The sequence below is a fragment of the Macaca thibetana genome, chromosome 8 (genome assembly GCF_024542745.1).
Source record: "Macaca thibetana thibetana isolate TM-01 chromosome 8, ASM2454274v1, whole genome shotgun sequence".
In the NCBI taxonomy this organism is placed as follows: Eukaryota; Metazoa; Chordata; class Mammalia; order Primates; family Cercopithecidae; genus Macaca; species Macaca thibetana.
The window spans coordinates 124,757,778-124,785,095 of NC_065585.1; the positions used below are offsets into that span (position 1 = coordinate 124,757,778).

Here is a 27,318-nt window from a genome sequence, read left to right on the forward strand (position 1 = left end):
CACTCTATCAATTCTAAAATGAGGTTATAGAAAAGAAAGAAAAGTAAAAAAGATAAGAATTCGCTGTACGTGGTTTTGTTTTTTGAGTTGAGAAGAAACACCAGTCGCAGTTGAGGGACCTGAAAGTGAGTCCTCTAAGGATGAGGAGGCATTCTGCTTGATGGCTTTTTAAATGTGTTCTCCAGTCACCTTCCTCGTTAACAGTGGTTTTTGACTTCGACTTCTCTCTCGAATTTTATAAACTGGCGTGATTTCTTGTTCTGTTATGAATGTACCCTGCTGTAGTCCTTGAATAAACCCATCACACATTTTCATTGTGTTGTCTATGGGCACCTTTTTGCAGTGTTAATTAATGTCATCATCCACTTGTGTTACATTGGCACTCAAACGTTTCAGGTTTGGGAGCATTTTGGATTTTTAGATTTTCGGTTAGGGATGCTCAACCTGTATATCTTTAGAGAAATGTGTATCAGATTCTTTGCCCATTTTTTAACATTTTTCAAAAAAAACTAGAGAATTTGTGTGTGTGTTATACACACACACACACAAATTCTCTACTTTTTTTTACATATATGTATATACACACACACACATACACACACACACACACACACACATATATATATATATATACACACACACACACACATACACACACACACACACTTTTAGAGACAGTTGCCCAGAAGTGTGGTAGCACAATCATAGCATAGCTCACCACAGCCTTGAACTCCTGGGCCCAAGTGATCCTCCCACCTCAGCTTCTTGAGTAGCTGAGACCACAGGTGTGCACCACCATGCCTGGCCAACTTTTGTATTTTTAAATGTTTTGTAGAGATGGGGTTTGGCTGTGCTGCCCCGGCAGGTATCAAACTCCTGGCCACAGCGCCCAGCTGTGTTTTTTAATTGGCTTATTTGTCTGTTTATGATTGAGTTAAAAGAGCTCTTTCTATAATCTGTATGCAAACTGCTTTTAATTATATGACTGCAGATACTGTCTTCTATTGTATTCGTTATGTTTTCACGTTCTTAATAGTCATCATTTATAGTACAAAAGGTTTTAATTTTGGTGAAGTCCAGTTATCTCTCTCTTATTTTGTTGCTTGTACTTTCCATGCCATGTCTAAGAAACCATTGCCTAACTTAAGTGAAGAAGATTTACTCCTGTATTTTCTTCTATGTTTTATAGTTGTAACTCTTACCTTTGTGTCTGTGGTCCATTTTGAGTTAGTTATTTTTTGTTTTTAGTGCGAAGAAGAAGCTGAATAATTCTGAATAACAGATAGAATGTGTTGGGTGAATGTTGAGCGTCTGCTTCGGGTAGACACCTCACCGTACACGCAGAATTCCTGGAGAGCAAGACATGAAAAAATTAACATGGTAGCTCAGCCGCTACTCGTGCCTATTCAGATCTTTGCATCTGGCTGCAGGACCCAGGAAACCTATGAGTCATTTCTTTAGGAAAAATGTGGGCTGGGATAGAAAACCACAAATAAACAAAGGAAGAAATGACAAATCCACTAATTCTAAGGTTTTCTGTTGAGTTATTTTCTTGTTTTCACCACGGATGGAAGTTGGTTTATAATTTTGTGGCTAGTCCTTTAGTAAATCTTCTTTGTTTGGCAATTTTTATTTCTTTTGCTCCTTCCTTTCCACTCCCCAGCCTCCTTCCCACCCATTATGGAAAGCAGAAAAATGATTTTACAGTCTAATAACAAGTATGTGTTAGACTTGCTCACTGTTCCTTGGCCCTTGTTAAATTGACCATATGTTCTCCATTATTTTAGCTATGCCACAGTCTCTGCTTGAGAGGCAGTAGTTTTCAGTGGTCTGTTTTGGCTTGACGAAGTGGGCCAGGAAGTGACTATAACTTTCTCTTTGGCTAGGGGTTTTGGTATAATAAGTCAGAGGTTCCATCTTATTCCACACTGGCCCACGTATCTGTAGAATGGGCTGTATACTGGTAGCCTTAACTACTTTATTGGAGTTGGTTGGTGTTTTATATACTAAAATAACTAAGAAGTGTTGCAGAAATCAACCAGGAGAGCATATTGAAAAGCTTATTTCTACTGTCTTTTCAGTGCAACATTTTATTTTTGTCTACAAGATCAATTTTTTTTTTAGATTGGTGTTTAATACACACACACACACACACACACACACGTATATATAAAGTAGCTGTCAAAAAGCTGAAGGATTTGACTTTTTTGAGAGTAGGATCAGATCAGCTTTGGAACAGCAGTGGACATCACACCTAACACTGTGAAATATATACAGCCATGTGTCACTTAAAGAAAGGGACACATTCTGAGAAATGTGTCGTGAAGTGATTTCATCTTTGTGCAAACATCATAGAACGTACTTATGCAAACCTAGATAGTATACCTACTGCACACCTAGGCCATATGGCTTAGCCTGTTGTTTTCTAGGCTACGAACCTACACAGCATGTTGCTGTATTGAATGCTGTGGACAGTTGTAACACAGTGGTCTTTGTGTATCTAAACATAGAAAAGGTACAGTAAAAATATGGCATTATAATCTTATGGCTCACCGTCCTATATGTGGTCACTGGTGAGCCACATGTCATTATGTGGCACATGACTATATTTGGTCTTCCCTCTGAGTTTCCTGTTAAAATTTCTAGGATTTTCAAAGTGGCATGTCTTTTTGTGTGCGAATGAATTAACTGATGCCTGGCAACCCTTAGGTGGCTTTAGAACGGGGCTACCTTGTCCAAGCTTAGAGCAAGCTTATGCAGCCCACAGCCCATGGGCCACGTGCAGCACAGGATGGCTTTGAATGTGGCACAGCACAAATTTGTAAACTTTCTTAAACATTATGAGTTTTTTTTTTTTTTTAAAGCTCATCAGCTGTTGTTAGTGTATTTTATCTGTGGTCTAAGACAATTCCTCCAGTGTGGTTCAGGGAAGCCAAAAGATTGGACACCCCTGGATTAGAGGGTTTGAACTTTCAGTTCCATCCCCTAACCTCCAGGGAGGGGAGAGGGGTGAAGGTTAAGGGGATCACCAGTAGCCAGTGATTGAGTGAATCATGCCCACTAATGAGGCCTCCATAAAAACCCAAAAGGACAGGGTTTGCAGATGGAGGTTCCGGGAGGGTGGGGTGTCCAGAGAGGGCATGGAACTCTCTGCCCCTTCCCACGTGCCTTGCTCCATACCTCCCTTTATTTGTATCCTTTGTAATAGCCTTTATCATAAGCTGGTAAACAAAAGTTTTTCCCTGTGTTCTGTGAGCTGATTTAGCAGATTAATCGAACCCAAGGTTGTGAGAACCCTGTTTATAGCCAGTCAGAAGCACACACGAAACAACCTGCGGCTATAGATGGGCATCTGAAGGGAAGGGGCAGTCTTGGGGACTGAGCCCCCAACCTGTGGGATCTCATACTATCTCCAGTTAGATAGTGTTGCAGTTGAATTGAATTCCAGGACACCAGGTGGTGTCTCCTGCAGAACTGATTGTTTGCTCAGTTTGTGGGGAAAACGTTTGGTCACAAACGTTATTTAGGACTTCTGTGTAGGTTGAGTGGGAGAATAGGAAAAGCACTTTCGTTTAGTTTATTCCTGTATTCTCAGAACGTCACAATTAGAACTGAGAACTTTAATCTCCGCAGACTTGCTGCACCGGATGTAATTGAGGTCAGACTTTTTTTCACATGCTTGTTAGCCATTTATGATTCATTTTGAAAGATTTTCCTGTTCATGAGTTTTATATTGGAGAGCTTGTCTTTTATTGACTTATAGAACTCTTTGGGTGCAGTTAGGATGTGTTAGAGTAAACTTAGGTCCTTGAGATGTGGCAGAATCCCTGAACAAACCATTTTTTCATTGTCAGATGTATGAACTGCCTCACAAACTATGTTTTCAGCAGTCTCCCTTCATGGATCCTTGAATAAACCATCTACTCTTCAGTTTTATTTTTAGGTAGGAAGTATCTTTTCTCTTCTATAAAGCAGAAGTGACATACTGGCATTTTTAACTCATGATTTATTTGGTTTAGCCAATGTTTTATTAAAAAATTGAGCTAACTTTTAAGAACTGGGAGATTTCATGTAAAAATCCAGACTTGAAGCTTCTCTTGAATTTGAGAAACGCAACACTGAGTGTGCATTAGCATTGACACGACATAGCTGGTGCATTCAGAGCACAGGTACTCGGTCACCTCTCCCTCCTGTGTTGTCTCATACCTTGCCTGCCTTACTCATTTATATTCTCTCCTGAAGCCCATGGACATTGGTCTTATGGCCTCTGCATACATAGTGTATGACTTTATACTTTTGCCCATGTGTTCCCTTGTGAGTTTCATTCTGTCACACTTTGCAACCGCAAGTAGCATCCAGAGAGGGATTTACTATGAAGCCAGTGCAGGAAGCTTTCCCAAGGCTCCAAGAGACCTGCCATTTTTTTGTCCTTTTTCTTAAAGAGACTCCCCGCCACTCCCTGCCCAGTTGTATAGGTTTCAGGACCCACAAAACCAGATCTGCCTCTGCCAGCATGAGGATCACCTGTAGACCTTTTAAAAAATAATAAAGGTTCTTAGGCTCTACCTAACCCACGCCTGTGCAGTTAGAATCTGTGGGCAAGAGATGGCCCAAGCATCTCGAAATTTTAAGCATCTCCCCTGGTGATAGTTATGACGCACCTACAGGCTTGAGAACCATTGTGTTTTCAAAGATAATTTACTTGAGCTATTTATAACCATTTTAACACTAAAAGGATGCATTTTGGAATCATTTAATACATTTAAACTGTAGTTTGATATATTTTACTGACATGCAGAGCTGAACTGCTTAGGAACCACTGCCAATTGAATATTAATAGTGAGAAGATAGCTCTGAAATTGAAATATGTCAACAGGAAAACACAATTTGATTGTTTAAAAAAATGTAGTTTGCGTTTGTTTTTTCGAGAATTTCTGAAGAAGGTTTCTCATATCTCTGAAATTCTCATTCCATTCATGTAGAATTTCACCAGCAATTTCTGTTATGGTAGAATTTATGCAAATATTTGCTTTTGAAAATATTGTAAGTATAGGTGGAATCACGCAGAGATTCTAGAGTCACTATAATGTATGATAGTGTCACAAGGGAAAATAATAATATAGCCTGACACAGGTACCTCTGTTCATATTGTTTGGAGAGGTTGAATGGTTGGATATATTTTTAATTATCACAGTGATTGGGGATGGAGGGGTGGGTGGCTACTAGCCTTTAATAGGTGGTGACTAGGGATGCTAGACAACTGTTAGTCCCTGGGATAGTACCACAGCAGGAAGAACTATTCTACATTCTGCATGGCCTCGAATGTCCTGTTGGACATTCATGTAGGATAAAAATATGTTTCTAATTATCTGGCATTAGAATATGTCAGTACAATGTTTTTTACGTGGTTTTAAATATCAGTGAGTTTTCTCGGACTGTAAGTACCATGTAAATCAAGAGAAGATTATACTTTGTCTTCTTTGCAAATTTACTAAAAGTTGTTTACTATTTTCAAAGTGTCACATCCAAGAAAGCAGTGCTCATGCTCCTGAGTGACCATTTCAGTGCCCCTGTATCTGTCTGTACTCGGACCTTGCTTTCAGCATGATTCTCCTTTAGGTACAGCAGGTGTCTGACTAATCTGAGCATTTATGTAATGAAAATCATTTTAATTTTGTTTCCCCTTTGTGTTATTTAGGACTTTATATGGATTATTTTGAATTTTATATTTAGGCAGTTATATTGTTTATGAATTTCACTTTAGGATAATAAAGGAGGCATTGCAAAATGTTATGAAAAGGTATTTTTGCCCTTAAAGAGTTGAGAATTGCTGTTTTAAAGCGATGGTGTTTAAGCATTAGGGCATATTAGATTGTCCTGTAGAAGTTTTGGAAAGGATCATTGTGAACCTGCCCTAGAAACACTAATTTAGTAGTTCTCTAGGAAATTCTAGAAACTCCATGAAACTTTTTTACTTCAAGGGGCATATAGAAAATTACAGTCTTTGTGTTGCGCAGGGAAGCGAAGGAAAGCAGTGGTCTTGGGCTGCGGGTGACAGTTTCTGGGGATCCTGGCTGCCCCAGTCCTGCCCTGCCCCGCCTGGCAAGCAAAGGATCTATTGCCACCTTGGATGCTTTCCATGCTTGTTAAAAATTCAGATTTTTGAACTGCACTCCAGTGATTCTGATTCTGTTTGACTCAGAAATCTTGTATTGAATGAGCTCCTCAGATGATTCCGATTCAGGTAGCTCTTGGATGGCACCTTGAGCAATCCTGTTCTCACGGGTCAAGGGCAATAACTGTGTGGTGTCTGGAAAAGAAAGAGAGCTAGGAAAGGTTGGGCTCCTGGCTAAGGGTGTGTGAGGTAGTGCCAACAGATTTCTGAGATAAAGCAGAGATACGAAACTCCTTCGTGGCTGGCGTTTCTCTATCAAGGAGCACAGTCGCCTCGTTTGAAGGGGTAGAACGAACACTGCTAGAAGAAACTGAAGCCCAGGAAGAGATCACCTGGCTCCTTTTGTATGAATTTAAACTCTGAGGGATAATATCCTAAGAAGCTGAACATATTTGCAGGTAAATTATATATCCACTCTAGATATTCTGTGAAAATCGTGAAGACAGGGACTAGTGCTAAAAAAATCCAAGAGGCAAAACCTTAATGTGTCGAAAGGAGAATGAAGGAAATTGTAGAGCCTGGTGAGTTTCAGGGCAGTCGTTAGCCAAACTAGAGGATTATTAAAAATATTGCAAGATGAGATGGTCTTCACCGGGTCTGAACTGGCATGAATGATGGCTGAATGGTGGGAACCAGGGAAAGGGGCACCACGCAGGCAGAGTGCCCTCCCTCCGGGTAGAAGACCAAAAGGGTGAGGTCAGAGGCTTTGAGGGTGGTGGGAGTTTGACAGGTTAGTGGAACTGAAAGCTGTGTTGCATGGCTGGAAACCCACACATTATTCACATTTTCTGAATGGATGTTATTGGAACACAGTTGGGGAAATGCTGATGTACTGGAAACAGGCCTGGGCAAAGAATCAAGAGGCCTAGGTTTTCGTTTATTAATATGTCAGGTACCAGGTGCCAAAAACTTCCTTCACTACATTCCCAGAAGTACTTACTTTTTCAACATGCGTTCAGTGAATACCTATAGTTGCTGGGCCAGAGACAGAGAGATGAAGCCTACAGCCTGACTGTGAAGTCTGGTTGGAGAAACAGGCAAGTCATAACATGATTTAACACAGGATGATGCCTGCTACAGTAGAGGTAAGAACAGAGGCTTTGGCAGGCTATGAATTTGTACCCCAGTCAGGATGGAGAGAAGGCTTCTTGGAAGAGGTGACATCTGAGCAGAGTTTTTGAAGATAATTTAGAATGGGTGCTGGGAAGCAAGATATTTTGACGGTGGCAGAAGCACATATAAAGCTGTGGTGTTGTGCAGATGATGGCTTGGTCAGAGCAGCTGGTGTCAAGAGGGAGCAATGAACGAGAAGATTTCAGGTGGGCAGGGACTAGGTTATGAATGGTCTTACATGCCATGCTAAAGCATGCTGTGAGTGTGTATTTTATTAATTTTTTTAAAAAAATCATGGATTGATTCTCCACATTTAGGGTTTAGGAAATCAGCCTGGAAGCAATGTAGAGATAGATTGTGGTTTTGGAGAGGTGAGATTGGAGGCAGTGAACCTTGTTAGGATGCATGAATACATACACACACATACGCCCGCCCACCCACACCCACACAACCGTGGCTTAGACAAAATAAACGTTCTCCACCATGGAAGGAATCCAGATAGATGAATCAGAGCTTGTATGTTGGTTCCACAGTGTCCCAGGTCCTGGCTGCTTTGGGCTAGTTGGTCTGCTATCCTTGGAGATTTTCTCATCTTCTGGTGTGGTTGCATGAGCTCCAAGTTCCTGAGAGCAGGAATGCAGGGGGCGGGGTTGGGGGTGGGAATCACAAGAGCAAAGGGGCATGCACTAGCTGTAATATAAGGATACAGTAAGTCCTTAACATCCTTGATAGGTTCTTGGAAACTACGACTTCAAGCGAAACTTATAGGATGTGTAACAAAACCGATTATGTTATCAATATAACAAAACAGTGTTATTTGAGGACTTGCTGTAGGTCGTTTTGCTTAAAGTCTTGGTTTCCAAGAACTAATCTGCAATGTTAAGTGAGGACTTGCTTTTATGTTGGAGAAATTGTCACGGAAGACATCTAGTTAGAGCTCATTGCCCCTATGTCGTGCCATGATCACTTTTAGCTGTAAGAGAAAGGCTGAAAATATAATATTTATTCAGCGGCCGTGTGCCCCACTAAAAATGGAGGAGTTCTATCAGTAAGGGAAGAGGACAAATGGATAGTGGGGTAAACCATCTCCATCTCTGCCTGAAAGTAGTGCAGGAATGCAAGGGACACATAAGGAAGACCTGAACTGAGGCAGTGGAGATTCGGAAGACGAGACATACTGCAGGGATAGCTGATATTGGGAACTGATTAGATACGGGAAGAAAGGAAGGTGAAGACATTGAGGGTGGTTTCTGCTATGGGCAGCTGGGTGGACGGAAGTGCCTTTCAACATGTAGTGCTTTGAGGGAGGAGTGGATTTGGGGATGAGGTGGAAGAATGCTGACATTTTGGGACATGTTGCGTTGGAGATTCCGATGGCACATTCAGATGTGGGCCGATGGGTATTCAGGTCTGGGCTAGAGGGAAGAGATTTATTTTTTTATTTAAAAAGAAATGTTAAAGAATTATCTCCCTTCTTTTCTTTTTTTTAAAAATTTTATTTATTAAGATATAATTGACAAATAAAAATTATATAGATTTATGTCATAAAATGTTATATCTTCCTACATGTATTCACTGTGATATGATTAAATTAAACTAACTAACATATTCTTTACCTTACATACTTTTTTTTTTGTGGTGAGAACATTTAAGATCTACCCCTTTAGCAATTTTCAAGTGTGTAATGCATTATTAATTATAGGCACTGTGCTGTCTGACAGATCTCTAGAATTTATTCATCCCGTCTTACTGAAATTTTGTTCCATTTGACCAACATCTCCTCATCCCGCTCCCTGCTGTAGCCTGGGTAACTGCCATTATACTCTTTGCTACTATGAGCTCAACATTTTAAGATTCTGCATATAAATAAGATCATGCAATATTTGTCATTCTGTGCCTGACTTATTTCACTTAGCGTAATGTCCTCCAGGTTCATCTGTTTTGTCACAAATGATGGGATTTTCTTCTTTATTTTTAAGACTGTATAGTATTCTGTTGTGTATATATGTATGCCACTTTTTTTATCCATTCATCAATCCATAGACACTGAGGTTGATTTCATATCTTGGCTCTTATGAATAAAGCTGCAAAGACTATGGGAATGCAGGTATCTCTTTGATATACTGACTTCATTTCCTTTGGCTAAATACAAAGAAATGGAGTTGCTGGATCATATGGTAGTTCTATTTCTACTTGTTTTTTGTTTGGTTTTTGAGTTGGAGTTTCGCTCTTCTTGCCCAGGCTGGAGTACAATGGCACGATTTCGGCTCACTGCAACCTCTGCCTCCTGGGTTCAAGCGATTCTCCTGCCTTAGCCTCCCAAGTAGCTGCAAATACAGGCATGTGCCACCCATGCCCGGCTAATTTTGTATTTTTAGTAGAGACAGGGTTTCTCCATGTTGGTTGAGCTGGTCTCTAACTCCCAACATCAGGTGATTCCTCCTGCCTCGGCCTCCCAGAGTGCTGGGATTACAGGTGGGAGCCACCATGCCCGGCCCTATTTTTACTTTTTTAAAGGAACTTCCATACTTTTCCACCAACAGTGTACAGAGTTCCCCTTCTTCCCACATGGCTCCAGCATCTGGTACTTTATCTTTTTGATATTAGCCATTCTAACAGGTTCGAGGTGATACCTTATTGTGGTTTTCATTTACTCTTTCTGGATGATGATTAGTGATGTTCAGCATTTTAAAATGTATCTGTTGGCCATTTGTATGTTTTCTTTTAGACATGTCTGTTTCAGTCCTTTGCCCATTTTTAAATTGGGTTATTTGTTTTCCTGCTATTGAGTTGCTTGACAAATAAAATGTATATATATTTATATTTTGGATATTTACTGCTTATAAGATACATGATTTGCCATGTATTTACTCACTTCTGTTGGTTGTCTTTTCACCCTGACAATTGTTTCATTTGCTGTGTGTTAGCTTTTTAGTTTGACGCAATCCCATTTGTCTGTTTTTCCTTTTGTTGCCTGTGTTTTTGGTGTTATATACAAAAAAATCATGACCTAGACCAATGTCAAGAAGCCTTTTTTCCTGTGTTTTATTCTAGTAGTTTTGTAGTTTCAGGTGATACATTTAAGTCTTTACTCCATTTTGAGTTGATTTTTGTATGTGTTGTAAAATAAGGGTTTGATTTCATTCTTCGGCATGTGGATATTCAGCTTTCCCAGCACTATTCATTGATGTTCTTTCCCCATTGTGTGTCCTTGATACCTTTGTCAAAGATCAATTGACTATAAACTTAAGGGTTTATTTATGGGCTCCCTATTCTGTTCCATTGGTTTAGGTCTGTTTTTATGCTAGTACCACACTGTTTTGGTTAGCATAGTTTTGTAGTACATTTTGCAATCAAGTAACGTGATGCCTCCAGCTTTGTTTTGCACCAGATTGGTTTGGTTATTCACGGTCTTTTTTGGTTCCATATGAATTTTAGAATTGTTTTTCCATCTCTGTGAAAAATGCCATTAGAATATTTGTAAGTGTTACATTGGATCTGTAGATTGCTTCAGGTAATAGGGACATTTTAACAATTCCTTCAATCTTTGAACATGGTATATCTTTCCATTTATTTTTGTCACTTCAACTTTTTTCATTAGTGTTTTATAGTTTTCAGTGTACAGTTCATTCACTCTCTTGGTCAGGTTTATTCTGAAGTATTTTGCTTTTTGTAAGTATTACAAATGAGATTATTTTTTGATATCTTTTTTGTATAGTTATTACTTTATAGAATTGCTGCTGGTTTTTCTATGTTGATTTTGTATCCTACAACCTTACTGAATTTATTAGTTTTAACAGTTTTTTGGTGGTATCTTTAGGATTTCTATATATAAAATCATGTCAATTGCAAAAAGAGACCATTTTACTTATTCCTTTTCAATTTGGCTGCCTTTTGTTTCTTTTTCTTGCTTAATTACTGTGGCTAGGAATTCTAATATTATGCTAACAGAAGTGATGAGAGTGGGCATCCTTGCCTTGTTTTTTAAGAGTGTGATGTTAGTTGTGGGCTTGTCACATAGGGTCTTTATTATGTTGAGGTATATTCCTTCTTTACCTAATTTGTTGAGAGGTTTTTTGTTTGTTTATTTATTTGTTTTTTATCATGAAAGGGTGTTGAATTTTCTGAAATGCTGTTTGTGAGTCTATTGAGATGATCTTATAATCCCCCCTCTGGAAGGGAATGTGTGTGGGCTTGCTATGGGAGCCTTTGAGCAGGCTGGTTCCTGGCTCCACTGGGGTTTGCTTAGAGCCTGGATTTTCAGGTTCAAGTCTGGAGCCTGGGTTTACTGTGGTGGGCCTGGAGCTTGTGTCTGTTGAGTTGGGCCTAGAGCCTGAGTTTGTGAGGACAGGCCCAAAGTCTGGATTTGCAGGGGCCAGCCTGGTGCTGAGATGGGCTTAGTACCTTAGATCCATAGGGATGGGCTAGGAGCCTGAGTTCACAGTGGCTGACCTGACATTGGGGTGTGCTTAGAGCCTGAGTCTGTAGTGGTAGAGGTAGGGTCCTTAGTTTGTGGGGACCATCCTGGTACCTGGGCCTGTACGGGCAGTTCTGGAGCCTGGGTCCATGAAGGCCAGCCTGGGGCTTAGACCCTGGGTTCACTGGGGGCATGCCTAGATCCTTAGTCCACTGGCACTGGTCCTGCCTGGAGACTGGGTCCCTAGGCCTGGGTCCTGGGTTCGTGGCAGCTTGTGTGGCCACAGGGTCTGCTGGAGCAGGCCTGGATCCTGGGTTCTGTAGAGCATGAAGCCCCTGAGGCTGGCCTGGCTCCTGGGAGGCCTGAAGTCTCTATCTGCAAGGGCCAGACTGGTTTCTGGGTCTGTGGGTGCAGGTCTGAAGCCTTTGGCCATTGGGGCTTAGAAGACATTTTAGAAGTGGGTATGACTGCCCGGGAATCATGTGGAAAAGGACAAGAAATATGAAGTTTGCACTCTAAAGAAAAAAATATTGAAGAACAGGCCGACAAAGTAGTATTTAGAAGAAATTTAGGAGGATCAACCAGGGATAGAGAAGGGAAATTTTAACAGGAAGATATTTGGAAAATGAGAGAGAGGATTTTCAAAAGGAGGCAGTAATTGCAGAGACATGCCATAGATGAGTCCAGTCCGATAAAGACTGAAGCATCTAGCATTTAGGAGGTAATTGAATGCATTGAAATAGGAGAAGGAGGGTGTGTGTGTGTGTGTGTGTGTGTGTGTGTGTGTGTGTATGTGTATAAAGTTGTTTAGATTAAACCATTTTTTTAAAAAATGGTCACACGATTATTGGAATTACTCAGGGTAGACGGTGGCTGTTTCTTAAGGATCTCTAGGAGTGTACTCTACATCCTCTAGGTGCCTTGCCCCTCAGCAGCCCACCTGGGGCTTTTGTCACTGTGACAGCTTGGTAACTGTTTCTCTCAAGCTAAAATTTAGGGTGTATTTCCTGCTGCATGAGAATGTTTTTTGGGAATAGTGGGTAGATATTTAATACAATGGCCATCATGAACTAGCTTGAAATTTGTGATGAAGCATTAGGGTCCCACCTGTCACTGATCACCACTTTCTCATCAGGCTGCCAATGAGGAGGAGGGTTCTGGTTGGGACTGAAGCAGCCCTGGTCAGGTTGTGGAACTAGGTGTGATGAGTGTCTTCATTTCTTTTAGGAGAATCCTAGCCATAGAGATACGATGTATTAACAAGCACAAAATGATTTTGAGAAGTGGACCATCTTTTAGGTTTTCACCTAATTAAAGATATCTCAATTAAAGATTTCTACATTTTCCTTCAAAGAGTATAAGTTTTTTTTTCCCTCTGAAAGCTTACAAAGAAATTTTTAGAAAGTTGTATTCCTTTTAAGAGCTCAGTTCTGTTGCTAGTTAGACAACACTGCCCCCTCGTGGACTGAGCCTGCAACACTTTTCAGTAGCAGTTAACCTTGTGAAGTGCTGTTGGAGTTCCTGCTAGCAGATTTCCTTCAGATTTGTTTCGGAGTTAATACTCTTTTGTTCTTTCTCCTTGATTTAATTTGGAGGTGTGTGTGCTTATACCATTCATATAATTGAAGCCTCCAGTCAGAGTTTGTTCATTTGATAAGACAGTGGTGTTAATGGGGCCACGGTCAGACCTTAAGGGAGAGATAACCTTCATTTCTGTACATCAGGAGCTTTGCAAGCTATTTTACAGAAATATTTTTGTTGGTTTTAGGGAAACCCAAGCAAATTAATAGGAATGGCTCAATGCGATATCCAACTACACTAGGAAAAAGCAACTTAGCGTGTATGCCCTTCTGATGATGGATTGTTAATATCTGAAATGTAGCTCCTTTAGTTACCCTTGGAACAACTGTCACAGTGAACTTTGACATAGTAAACACAGTAAACTTTGAGTTGGTTGAAGTGAATAGAATTAAAGTAGACTGAGACCCTGTCCTAGTTTTCTATTTAAAGTGAAAATGACTAGAGACTCTTTTTTTTGTGTGTGGCTCCAGGTTTCCTAGAATTTGTCGGGAACTGAGATTTGTATAGTTTTTATTTTAATATTTAGATCGTTTTAAAAAGGGGAGGGCAGGAAAAATGACATTTAATTTCTACACATATTTCTGGAGTATTTGCTCTGTGCCCAGTACTGCTAGTCATTGCTTATAAGGAGATAATGAACTTACACGCAAGACAATATTCATACGACGAACCATTAAATAGAAGATGGTATGTAATTAAGTGCCAAATGAATAGTACAAATCTCATGAACAGATGACTCATTTCATGCTAAAGATCCTGCACAGAGACAGACATGCACTTTCACGAGGAGACAGACTATTTGAGATGATGAAGATCAGAATGGGAAGTGAGGGATATGTGGTTATCACGTGGACAGGAGGGGAGAAGCAGCGCAGGGTGAAAGGGGTCATCAGAGGCTTTTTACAGGGATGCTCATTTGTTCTTTGCCTCGGAGGGTAAGTAGTATTTGAATAGATGGAAAACATGGGGAGAATTTGGTTCTAGAAAAACATGAGACTGAATACAGGATGTTGTGCAGGACAGTAGAATATTGACTCAGATGGAGAAGTAAATTAAGATATGATCATGGAAAACCTTAAATATTCGTCCAAAAAAATGGTGATTTAAAGTATATGTTTCCAAAAGTCTTACTTAATTGCTTAATTTGGGTGACTGCCCTCTTTCTGGGGGGCCTCCACTGTACCTTAGCATTTGCCTCTATTGTTGAAACAGTCATTATTCTGAAAGGCACAAATTTATAGATTTTTCTTTTGCCAACAGAGATGAAACTACATCTGGTTATCTTGATTGCTATTTGGCTAGTTTTGAAATTCTGTATTAATTTACCTGTTATCAATTCTGCATCAGTTTACCTACATCCATCAATATACGTACATTCTACAGATAGTTTGATTTTAACCATTTCACGTCGAATAGTTAAAATTTAGGGTTTTGTGATATATTGCTCTCATTCTTGTGTGCCAAGTGCAAAAGATTATAAAAATTAAATCCAGCTTAGCAGTACGTTTAATAAATTCAACTTATTGAAAAAAGTTTAAATAAAAGGAAATTAAAATGTAGCAACTATGATCATTAATGTTATTGTTTGTTATTTGTCTGTTGTTGTATTCACGGGGTTGTTACTCTGTTGATACAGTCATGTGCTGCTTAATGATGGGTATATGTTCTGAGAAATGGGTCATTAGGCGATTTCGTCCTTTTGTGAATATCAGAGCGTACTTGCAGAAACCTAGATCATATGGTATTTGATACACACCTAGTCTATATGGTATAGCCTATTGCTCCTAGGCTCTAATCCTGTGCAACATGTTACTGTCCTTAATACGGTAGACAGTTGTAACACAGTAATAAGTAATTGTATGTCAGAACATGTCTAAACATAGAAAAGGTACAATAAAAATGCAACATGACAGATAAAAGGCCAGGTGCAGTTGTTCATGCCTGTAATCTACGAACTTTGGGAGGCTGAGGTGGGAGGATTGCTTGAGGCCCGGATCTCAAAGACCAGCCTGGGCAACACAGTGAGACCCCCATCTCTACCAAATAAAATACATAAAATAAAGTAATGAAAAGACAAAAAATTGTACCACCGTATAGGGCATTTACCATGCATGGAGCTTATAGGACTGGAAGTTGCTCTGAGTGAGTCGGTGAGTGAATGTGAAGGCCTAGGACGTCACTGTCCACTATTGTAGACTGTATAAACAATCAACACTAAGGCTACACTAAATTTATAAAAAACATTTTTCTTTCAATAACAGCCTTAGATTACTGTAACTATTTTACTTTGTAAACTTTTTAACTTTTTAAAACTTTTGGACTATTTCGTAGTGATACTTAAAATGCATGTACATTGTACAACTATACTAAAATACTTTCCTTATTTTCTTATTCTATAAGGTTTTAATAATTTTTTAGTTTTTATTTTTTCATTTTAAGCCTTCTGCTAAAAAACGGAGACACAAAAACACACATTAGCCTGGACGTACACTCGGTCAGGATCTTCACAATGTCACTAGGCAGTGGGAGTTTTTTGCCGCCATTGTAATCTTACGCGTATGTATCTAATTAGGTATATAATCTTTTGTATATGCAGTTAGTCATTGACTGAGGTATTCTTAAATGGTACATGACCATATTTGTTTTTATTTGGAACTTATTTGTTTTTATTTCTAAATCTGAGTTTTAAACAGATATTACAATTACTTTCTTATGCTAATTTTTCTTAGTTCGATTTATTGTTTTAGAATATGATACTACCACTTCTGATTTGAAGGTATGAAGTTTAGCGATAGGATCATATATGTTGCCCCTACCAAACCTGCGTTGGTGCCCCTCATACACGTGGCAGGGTCACCAGGCCATCAGAGCCTTCCTAGCAAGCAGTGACATGACACTGAAATCTTTAAGTCTTTGGTAATATTCCTGCTCTCCCCTCTCACCCATTTGCTCTTAACTATGAATTTCCCCATTTCCATTGTTTATGATCTTCGACACCTTCTAATTTGGGTATGAATTTTAAAAATATGACCATATCTTGTTAGTGCATTGAAATTTCTTTGAATGTCTTGAGTTAAAAGGAAAATTTATTAGGTGAGTTACAGCTGTGAGTAGCTAAGATGAGATCCTCTCAGACAGGGTTTCTTAACTTTAGGGCATCTGGAGCACCCAGAGATTTGATGAAAAATTCATATAAATATCTGATTTTTTTTTTTTTTTTTTTGTCAGGAGAGGGTCTATATCTTTCTCAAGGATGTCTTTCTCAATGAGAACCACTTTTCTGAGACTTGAAGAACAGAAAAATCAGCATGTTATATTTTTCCTAGTCCTTCAGATACAACTGTTAACCTAATTCAATCACAGTAACATGATGTTTACTATAAAATAATCTAAGTAGTTCAATCACTGAATATATATTGTTATAATCGTTTTTGCAAGGTATATCTCGTTCTAGAAAGATCAAAGAGACCAATTTATACTTTGTTTCCTTTTTCATCTTAAAAAATGATATATTTACTGTAAAGAGAACACTTGCTTTAATCTTAATAAGTATGGGGAGCGGCAAATACTATTTTAGGCCTATATTCATGGATTACCTTGTATGTTAATATCATCTAGTCAAAAATAAGGAATACCTTTTAACTTCAGAACACTATGATAGGTATCTAGGATCTAGAAAATGTAAGATAAAAAGTAAGTGGGGAAGACAGTATGAAATTATGAAAATATAAGGACCCATAGAAAAGTGTAGGCAATATGTATTTTAAGAATAAAAGGAGAGGCCAGGTGTGGTGGCTCACGCCTGTAATCCCAGCACTTTGGGAGGCAGAGGCAGGTAGGTCACCTGAGGTCAGGAGTTTGAGACTAGCCTGACCAATATGGTGAAACCCCATCTACTAAAAATACAAAAGTTATCCAGGTGTGGTGGCATGCACCTGTAGTCCCAGCTACTCAGGAGGCTGAGACAGGAGAATTGCTTGAACCCGGGAAGTGGAGGTTGCAGTGAGCTGAGATCTCGCCACTGTGCTCCAGCCTGGGCGACAGAGTAAGACTCCATCTAAAAGAAAGAAGAAAAGGGAAGGAGATGTCACTGAGAGTCGGTGAGGCATGGAGAGATTCAGTGAGAGGTGAGACTGGAGCTAAGGATATGAAAGATGAGTAGGACATAGTTAGAGGAGGAAATAATTTTTTTTTTTTTTTTTTTTTTGAGATGGAGTCTGGCTGTGTCACCCAGGCAGGAGTGCAGTGGCGCGATCTTGGCTCGCTGCAAGCTGAGAGGAGGAAATAATTTAATGAGCAGAAGTACAGAGGTGGTCATGTAACTTAGGGGGTATGCTGAGTTGACCAATGGAGCGGCAGCTTTTTGTAATGGCTAACAGCATGGATTCTTCGTCCAGCTTCTAGTCCTGGCTATAAGCTACTTAAAACCCTCTATGCAGAGCCAGGCGCGGTGGGTCACGCCTGTAATCCCAGCACTTTGGGAGGCCGAGGTGGGCGGATCACAGGTCAGGAGATCGAGACTATCCTGGCTAATACGGTGAAATTCCGTCTCTACTAAAAATACAGAAAATTAGCTGGGCATGGTGGCAGGTGCCTGTAGTCCCAGCTACTCGGGAGGCTGAAACAGGAGAATTGCTTGAACCCGGGAGACAGAGGTTGCAGTGAACTGAGATGGCGCCATTGCACTCCAGCCTGGGCGACAGACTGGGCAACAGAACGAGACTCCATCTCAAAAAACAAACAAATAAACAAACAAAGTACTCTATGCCTCAGTTTTTTAATTTGCAAAACTAGTACGTTTCTTGTAATTTTATATGATACGTGGTTGCTATATTTAAAAAGAAAAACCTAATATACAGTGTCAGCAAGATAGCAGTAGGGAAATAAGGTGAGGAGTTAGTAGCCAGATTGCAAAAGTTCTTGAATGACAAGTTAAGGGAACATCACACACCGGGGCCTATCATGGGGAGGGGGGAGTGGGGAGGGATTGCATTGGGAGTTATACCTGATGTAAATGACGAGTTGATGGGTGCAGCACAGCAACATGGCACAAGTATACATATGTAACAAATCTGCACGTTATGCACATGTACCCTACAACTTAAAGTATAATAATAATAAATAAATTAAAAAAAAAAAAAAAAAAAGCAAAGTTTGGCAAACTAAGGCCCTTGGGCTAAATCCTATTCCTCTCTTGTCTTTCTAGATCACATTTTATTGGAAAACAGCCTTGTGTTAATTTACTATTGTCTGTGGTTGTTTTGGTTGCAATGGCAAAGTTGCCTATTTGTGTAGAGACCTTATGGCCCAGAAAGCTTAAGGTATTTACTATCTGGTCCTTTACAGAAAAAAATTTGCTGACCTTGAGTAAACAGTTACAGCTGTAACATAATTACAGAGGATCTACTTAACATTTTTATTTTGTTTTGTTATTTACCTCCAAGATACAATGGTAGTACAGGTATTGGGTACACATTCCCATTTCAAAAGGGAGACATCAGCCAAAAGAAAGGGGTAGTAGGCCCCACACAAGTCTGAAACCCAGCACAGAAGACATGAAAGGTTTAAGTTCCAACATAATCCTTGACTCCATGTCTTGTATCCTGGGTACACTGGTACCAAGGGTGATCCACTGAAGCCTTAGGCGGCCCCGCCTTAATGGCTTTCTTGGGTGCAGCCTGGGTTGGAGTGCAATGCCTGCAGCTTTTCTGAAGTTCACAGGGCACACTGCCACTGACTCTACAATCCTGGGGTCTACAAGGTAGATCCCTCATGAGTGGCTTGGTGCCCTCCCTGAGGTAATGAGTAGTTCTCACTCTGTTAGTTTATGTAAGAGCTAGTTGTTTAAAAGAGCCTAGCCCCTCCTTCTCTCTCTCTTGTTCCCTCTCTCACCTTGTGACATGCCTGCTACCCCTTTGCCATGTACCATGAGTAAAAGCTTCCTTAGGTCCTGACTAGAAGCACATGCTGGCACCATGCTTCCTGTACAGCCTGCAGAACTGTGAGCCAAATAAACCTCTTTTCTTTATAAACTACCCAGTTTCAGGTATTCCTTTATAGCATTGCAAGACAGAATAATACACTTCCCCATGGGGCCAGCAGAAGTACAGCCACATCACCTACCCCTCTCCCTGCCTTCTTGGGCTGAGCTGAAGTGGTACCTTTCTCCTGGGGAAACAGTACTTTGGCCACTCAGAGAAGTCACATCTTCCCTGAGCCTAAGTTGGAAGAGTGCCACGTCCCCAAAACGGTGCCTTGGCCCCCCAAAAAGATCCTGTTATCCTAGTACCTAAGCTGAAGCAGCAGCCTGCATCCTAGGGAAACTGTGCCTGGGCCATGCAGAACAGTCAAGGCCCCCAGGCCTGAGCTGAAGGAGCACATTGGTCCCTGGGGTATCAGTGCCCTGGCTGAGGTAGTAGCTACACATCCCTGGGCTGAACTGACATAGTATCCCATATACCAGGGAAGCAGAACAGTGGCTTAGCTGAGACACACCACCGTATAGACCAAACAGCTCTTGTATCCTGCTTCTGTGGAGCCGGTCTAGGCCCTAGAGTCTGAGCTGTTGGGACACATCTGTTCTTGAGGAATGGAATCATCACTGTTCTATTCCCTGTCCCCCACACTCTTCACCCGACCATGCTGCAAAAAACAGCTATTCTTTGCCATTCTCAGGTACTTGCTGCCACTGTACCTGGCCTTGCAGAGGCTCAGATGCTGACGATCACCACCAACCCAGGGTCTAGAGTCACTACCACAAGGTGACTCATACCCTGTGACCCGAGTTGCCCTCTGGTCAAGTTGCCAAATCGCAGTCATACCTTGCTCCTTGAGCCTAAACCTTCAGAGTATCACTTCCCTGGAGTTGGGTGAGTATTTTACTGTATCCCCCAAAAGTAGAATCACAGCTACAACCTGGCCCCCTGAGCCTGAGCTGCTAGGGAGTAGCTCTGAGTCACAGATCGTGGTTCTGGGGGCAACTTATATCCAATCCTTTCACAGACAGCAAGTTTGCACCCCAAATGCAGGTGCCACAGTAGGTTCACAAGACTCTGAGCCTAGGACCCTGGCCCCCCAGCCACTCCGGGCAGCTGCATCTAGAACTCAATGCTGTTGCAGCCACTTGTAGGCCACGTCAGACCTGACACTGAGAGAAATTCCCTCATCTAAGTCTCTCTATTGTGTGGAAAATGAGAATAGGAGGACCACCGCCTAATAACAGACCTCAGTAAAAAAGAATTCAATGACTTGCTGGACTATGAATTCAAAATAATAATTTTATGGTAATTCAGTGAAATACAGAAAAGAGAGACAATTTAATGAAGTCAGGAAAACAGTTCACCATTGAAGGAGAAATTCAGCAAAGAGAGAGAAATTATAAAAAAGAATTAAATAAAAATCCTGTATTTGAAGAATTCAATCAGTGAAATAAAAAATACAACAGAGACCTTCAATAGAAGACTTGATCAAGCAGAAGAATCTTTAAACTTAAGTTCACTTGAAATTATGATCTGAGGAAAAAACAGAAGAAAATAAGAATTTAAAAAGTGAAGAGAGCCTGTAAGACTTGTGAGACACCATTAAGTAAATAAATATTTGTGTTATGGGATTTACAGAAGGAAAAGTGAAAGACAGAGGCATAGAAAACATATTTAATGAAATAATAACTGAAAACTTCCCAAGTTTGGCGAGAGATATGGACATCTAGAGCCAGGAATCTCAAAAGTCCCCAAATAAATTCCACCCAAAAATTTATTTTTTTTTCCTTCTGAGACATATTTATGTCAAATTGGCAAAAGTCAAGGACAACAAGGAAATTCTAAAAACAGCAAGAGAATCAAGTCACATGTAAGGGAATCACCATTAGAGTAATACCACATTTCTCTGCAGAAACCTTACAGGCTAGGAGAGAATGGGCTGATATATAGTCAAAGAACTGAAAGAAAAATACTGCCAGCCAGGAATACTATGCCTAGCAAAGCTATCCTTTAGAGATGAGGGAGAAATAAAGTATTTCCCAGACAAACAAAAACTAAGAGAATTCATTACCCCTAGGCCAACCTTACAAAAAATACTCAAGGGAGTCCTGCATCTGGAAGTGAAAAGATGAAAATCACTATCATGAAAACAGGCAAAATTATAAAACTCACTGGCAGAGCAGATACACAAAGGAGAAAGAGAAAAGAATCAAAACTTACACTACAGAAAACCACCAAACTGTATAATGATAGACAAAAAAGAGGAAGAAAGGAATGAAGAGAGGAAGAAAGGAACAAAAGATATACGAACAGCTTAAAAAGCAATTAACAAAATAACAAGAGTATGTTATCGCCTATCAATGATACCCTTGAATGTCAATGGATTAAATTCTCCACTTGAAAGATATAGACTGGCTAAATAGATGAAAAAGCGTGACCCAGCTCTACGCTGCCTGCAAGAAACTCACTTTACCTGTTGATTATTGAACAACACAGGTTTTGACCTGCACAGGTCCACTTATATGCAGATATTTTAATCAATAAATATGTTGTTTAATTTTTTGGTAGATTTGCAACAATTTGAGAAAACTTGCAGACAAACCATGTAGACTAGAAATACTGGAAAAATAAACAAGAGTTATGACATGAATTCATAAAATATATGTAGATACTAGTTTATTTAATCATTTACTACCATGAAATAGACACACGTCTAGTGTAAAAAGTTAAAATTTATCAAAACTTATATACACCAGACTGCACATGGTGCCATTTGCAGTCCTGAGAAATGTAAAGAAATATAAAGATGCAGTATTAAATCATAACTGCATAAAATTAACTGTAGTACATACTGTACTCTAGAATAATGCTGAAGCCACGTGTTTTTGCTATTGCAGTGAGCTCAAGTGTTGTATCTGCTTAAAACACTGTGTGATGCTAACCAGCTCCATATGAGCAATTCATCTGTCCAGTAAATTATGTATTGTATTAAAAAGTGATCTCCGTGGTGGTGCACACCTGTAGTCTCAGCTACTTGGGAGGCTGAGGTGTCAGGATGTCTTGAGCCCAGGAGTGTGAGCTATGATTGTGTCACTGCATTCCAGCTTAAATGACAGAGCAAGACCCTGTCTCCCCCTCTAACCTCAAAAAAGAGGTTTTTTTCTCATGGTTTTCATGTATTTTTCATCGTGTTTAGTTCAATACTATAAACCTTTAATAACACCATGGGATCCATACAAAGTACTGCTAGTGATGCTGGAAGTGCTCCCAAGAAGCAGGGAAAATTCATGATATTATAAGAAGGGTGAATTGCTTGATACGTATCATATGGATTGAGGTCTGTAGCTGTGGTCACCTGCCATTTCAAGATAAAAGAATCTAGCAATGTAAGTACCGTTGTAAGAAAAGAAAAGGAAATTTGTTGTCACTGCAGCTCCCTCAGTAGGCACAAAACCTTGAACTTTTTAATATTGAAAATGTACCTGTTATGTGGATGCAGGATACCTATAAGAAAGGCACGCCTAGAGACTCTATAATGATTTAAGAAAAAATGAAGTTAGTGTATGACAACTTAAAGCAAAAGGAAGGTGTTAGATCTAAACTTGGAGAATGTAATGCCAGCAAAAGATGGTTCCATAATTTTAGAAAGAGATTTGCCTTAAAAAATGTCAAGATAACAGGAGAAGCAGCAGACAGCCAAGAAGCTGCAGACAAGTTCCCAGACGTCATTAAGAAAATCATTGAGAAGAATGGGTATCTGCCTGGCAGTTGTTTTTTTTTTTTTTTGTAGAGAAAAAGTGCCCCTTTTCTGGAAAACATTTCCATAAAGGACATTTATTAGTAAGGAAGGGAAGTGAGTACCAGGATTTAAGGAAGGAAGGGATAGGCCAACTGTACTGTTTTGTGCAAATACAGTTGGATTTATGATGAGGACTGCCCTTGTCTATAAATTTCTAACCCCTGAGCCTTGAATAGAAAAGATAAACACAGATACCAGTCTTTGGGTTGTATAACAAGAAGTCCTGGACAACAAGAACTCTTCTGCTGGATTGGTTCCATCAGTGCTTTGTCCCTAAGGTCAGGAAGTACCTTGTTAGTAAGGGACTGCCTTTTAAAGTTCTTTTGATATAGGACAATACCCTTAGCCACCCAGAACTCTGTGAGTTCAACAGTGAAGGCATCGAAGTCGTCTGCTTGCCCCCAAACACAGTATCTTTAATTCAACTTCTACATCAGGGGGTCATAAGGACCCAAACACAGTATCTCTAATTCAGCTTCTACATCAGGGGATCATAAGGACCATTAAGGCTCACTACACACAGTGTTTTTTGGAAAGAATTGTTAGTGCTTATGGAAGAGAACCCTGATAGAATATAATGAAAGTCTGGAAGATCACATTATTGAAGATTCCATTGTTGAAGGAAAAGCTTGTTAAAGGAAATCCTTGAAGTCTGAAATAATAAGTTTTTGCTGGAGAAAGCTTTATCCAGATGTTGTGCATGACTTCACATGATTTACAATTGAGCCAATCAAGAAAATCATGACAAGAGATTGTAGATATGGGAAAAAAGGTGTGTGGGGGGGTGGTGAGGAAGGATTTCAAGATATAGATATCAGAGAAATTCAAGAGCAAATAAGTATCACACCAGAGAAATTAACAGAAGATGAATTGCTAGAGATGAGTGCTTCAAAATCATTGCCAGATGATGAGGAAAAAGACGTGGAAGAAGCAGTTCTAGAAAATAAATTGACATGAGACAGTCTGGCAGAAGGGCTCCAGTGATTCAAGACTGTTTTTGACTTCTTTTATGATGTGGACCCCGGGCACTGAAACTAAAGCAAACAGTGGAAGAAGGATGGAAATGAAAAAGTTAAAAAGTCAGACGGAAACTATGATTATTTCTATAAATTTACATTGAATGTGCCTGCCTCTCTTGCTGCGTGTTCTTCTTCCTCTACCTTTTCTGCCTCTCTTATCCTTGAGATGAGGACAACTCCTTTCTTCTCTTTAGCTTATTCGATGAGAAGTTGAGGATGAAGACCTTTATGATGATTCATATCCACTTAATGAATAGTACATACATTTTCTCTTCTTTATCATTTTCTTGGTAACATTTTCTTTTCTCTAGTTTATTATAAAAATAAAGTATATAATACATACACGATACAAAATATGTGTCAATTCCCTATTTATGTTATCAGTAAGACTGCTAGTCAATAGTAGGCTAACATATTAGTAGCTAAGTTTTTGGAGAGTCAGAAGTTATGTGGATTTTCAACTGCATGGAGGTGGTGGCCCCTAAATCCCATTCAAAGATCAACTGTAGACTGAATGTGAAAGTATGGGAAAAGACATTCCATGCAAACAGAACCCAAAAGCAAGCAAATGTAGCCGTTCTTATATCAGATAAAACAGACTTTAAGTAAACACATGTAAAAAGAGACAAGATCATTATACATTGATAATGGGATCACATTCAGCAAGCAGATGTAACAGTTATAAACATACATGTACTTAATACTGGAGCACCCAGATAGTCAAAGCAAATATTATTAGATTTAAATTGCACTTAAACAGTAGAATAATAGTTGGGCAGGTAAACACCCCTCTAAGCATCAGATAGATCATCTAGACAGAAAATAAACAAAGAAACATTAGATTTAAACTGCACTTTAGTCAAACTCTCAGCAAGTTAGGTAAGAAGGAACATACCTTGACACAGTCAAAGCCATATATGAGAAAACCATAGTCAGCATTACGCTAAACTGGGGAAAGTTGCAAACTTTTCCTCTAGCTCTGGAACAAGACAAGAATGTCCACTTTCTCCATTTTTTTTCAAACGTACCAGAAGTTTTAGCCAGATAAATGATCTTATATAAATAAAACTGTGAAAGCTTCAAAAAATAAAAACCTTTGAACTGACAATCTAATTCAGTAAAGTTGCAGGATACAAAATCAACTTAGAAAAATCAGTGGTGTTTCTATATACCAACATTCGAATAGCAGAAAGAGAAAGTAAGAAAGCAACTGCAGGTACAGTAGCTACAACAAGTAAAATACCGAGGGAAAAAATGTAACCAAGGAAATGAAATGTCTCTATAAGGAAAACTATAAAACACTGATGTAAGAAATTGAAGAGGGCACATGCGCAAACAAAAACACATTGCATTTTCATGAATTGGAAGAATTAATATTGTAAAAATGGACATACTACAAAAAGCAGCATATACGTTCAGTGCATTCCCTATCAAAATACCAGTGTCATTCATCATAAAAATAGAAAAAACAGTGCTAAAATGTGCACAGAACCACACAATACCCTGGATAGCCAAAGCAAGAAGAACAAAGCTTGAGACATCACACTACCGGACTCCAAAATATACTGCAAAGCCATAGTAACCAAATAATATGGTACTGTCATAAAAACAGACACGCAGACCAACGGAACAGAATATAGAACCCAGAAAAATCAATCTCATATTTATAACCAACTTATTTTCAACAAAGGCGCCAAGAACATTCACTGGGAAAAGGACAATTTCTTCAATAAGTAGACACCTCACATCTCAAAAGAAGACATATAGATGGCCAACGGGTATGTGAAAAAATACTGAGCATCAGTATTCATCAGGGAAATTCAAATCAAAACCATAATAAGATATTTCTCAACCAAGTTAGAATGGCTGTTGTCAAAAAGACAAAACATAAAAAATTGCTAGTGGAATTAGGAGAAAAGGGGAACTCTTACACACTGTTGGTGGGAATGTAAATTAGTAAACCCATTAAGGAGTCTGGGCATGGTGGTGCACGCCTGTAATTCCAGCACTTTGGGAGGCCGACGTGGGCAGATGGCTTGAGCTCAGGAGTTCAAGACCAGCCTGGGCAATCTGTTGAAACCTCATCTCTACAAAAAATACAAAAATTAGCTGAGCGTGTTGGTGTGCGCCTGTAATCCCTGCTACTTGGGAGACTGAGGTGGGAGAATTTCTTGATCCCAGGGGGTCAAGGCTGCAGCAAGCCAAGATTGCACCACTGCGCTCCAGCTTAAGCGACAGAGCGAGACCCTGTCTCAAAAATAAAATAAAAGTATAGCCACTAAGGGAAAACAGTATGGAAGTTGCTCAAAAACTAAAAATAAAGTTCTCATATTATGCAGCAATCCTACCACTTGGTATATATCCAGAAAAAAGGAAATCAATATGTTGAAGATCTATGTGCTCGCCCATGTTTATTGCAGCACTATTCACAATAACCAAGAGGAGGAATCTACCTACATGTCCATCAGCAGATGAAAGGGTAAAGAAAATGTGGTATATACACACAATAGAATACTCTTTTGCAGTAACAAAGAATGAAATTCTGTTATTCATGGCAACATGGATGAGCTCGCTTGGGGACATTATGTTAAGGAAAATAAGCCAGGCATAGAAAGATAAATACCGCATGTTCTCACCCATATGTGGAAGCTAAAAAAGTTGATCTCATAGAAGTAGCATAGAATAGTGGTTACTAGAGGCAGGGAAGTGTGGAGGGAAGTAGGGTATAGCCAAAGGTTAGTTAATGGATACAGGATACAAAGGTACAGCTAGCTAGGATGAATAAGTTCCAGTGTTCTATAGCAGGATTGGGTGAGTATAATTTACAGCCATTTATTGTATATTTTAAAATAGCCAAAAGAATGGACTTTGAATGTTTTCAACACAAAGAAATGATAAATGTTTAAGGTGTTGGATATGGTAATTACTGTTCTTTGATCATTACACATCATATACGTGTGTGGAAATGCACTGTATCTTATGAACATGTACAGTTATTATTTGTAAACTAAGAGTAATAATAAAAGCCCCCAACACACACATTTCTTTTGTGCTTTTGTCAGAAATTTAAAAAAGGAAAAATGCTATAGGAAAATTCATCTGGCAAAATTGCTTAGAGTGGATTGGAAGATATGAACTAGTGCTGAGGAGCGGAAACTTGTTAGGATTGGCAGTTAATTCCGAAACTAATCATATGCACTGTAGAGAAGAGACGCTGGTAGCAATATAAATGCATA

The 27,318-nt window shown here is 39.5% G+C and overlaps 1 protein-coding gene across 3 annotated transcripts in view; it reads left to right on the plus strand.

Annotated features, from left to right (window-relative positions):
• The window catches only part of PSD3 (pleckstrin and Sec7 domain containing 3), a 702,311-nt gene that overhangs the window by 310,942 nt on the left and 364,051 nt on the right, over positions 1-27,318 (plus strand). The window lies entirely within an intron of this gene.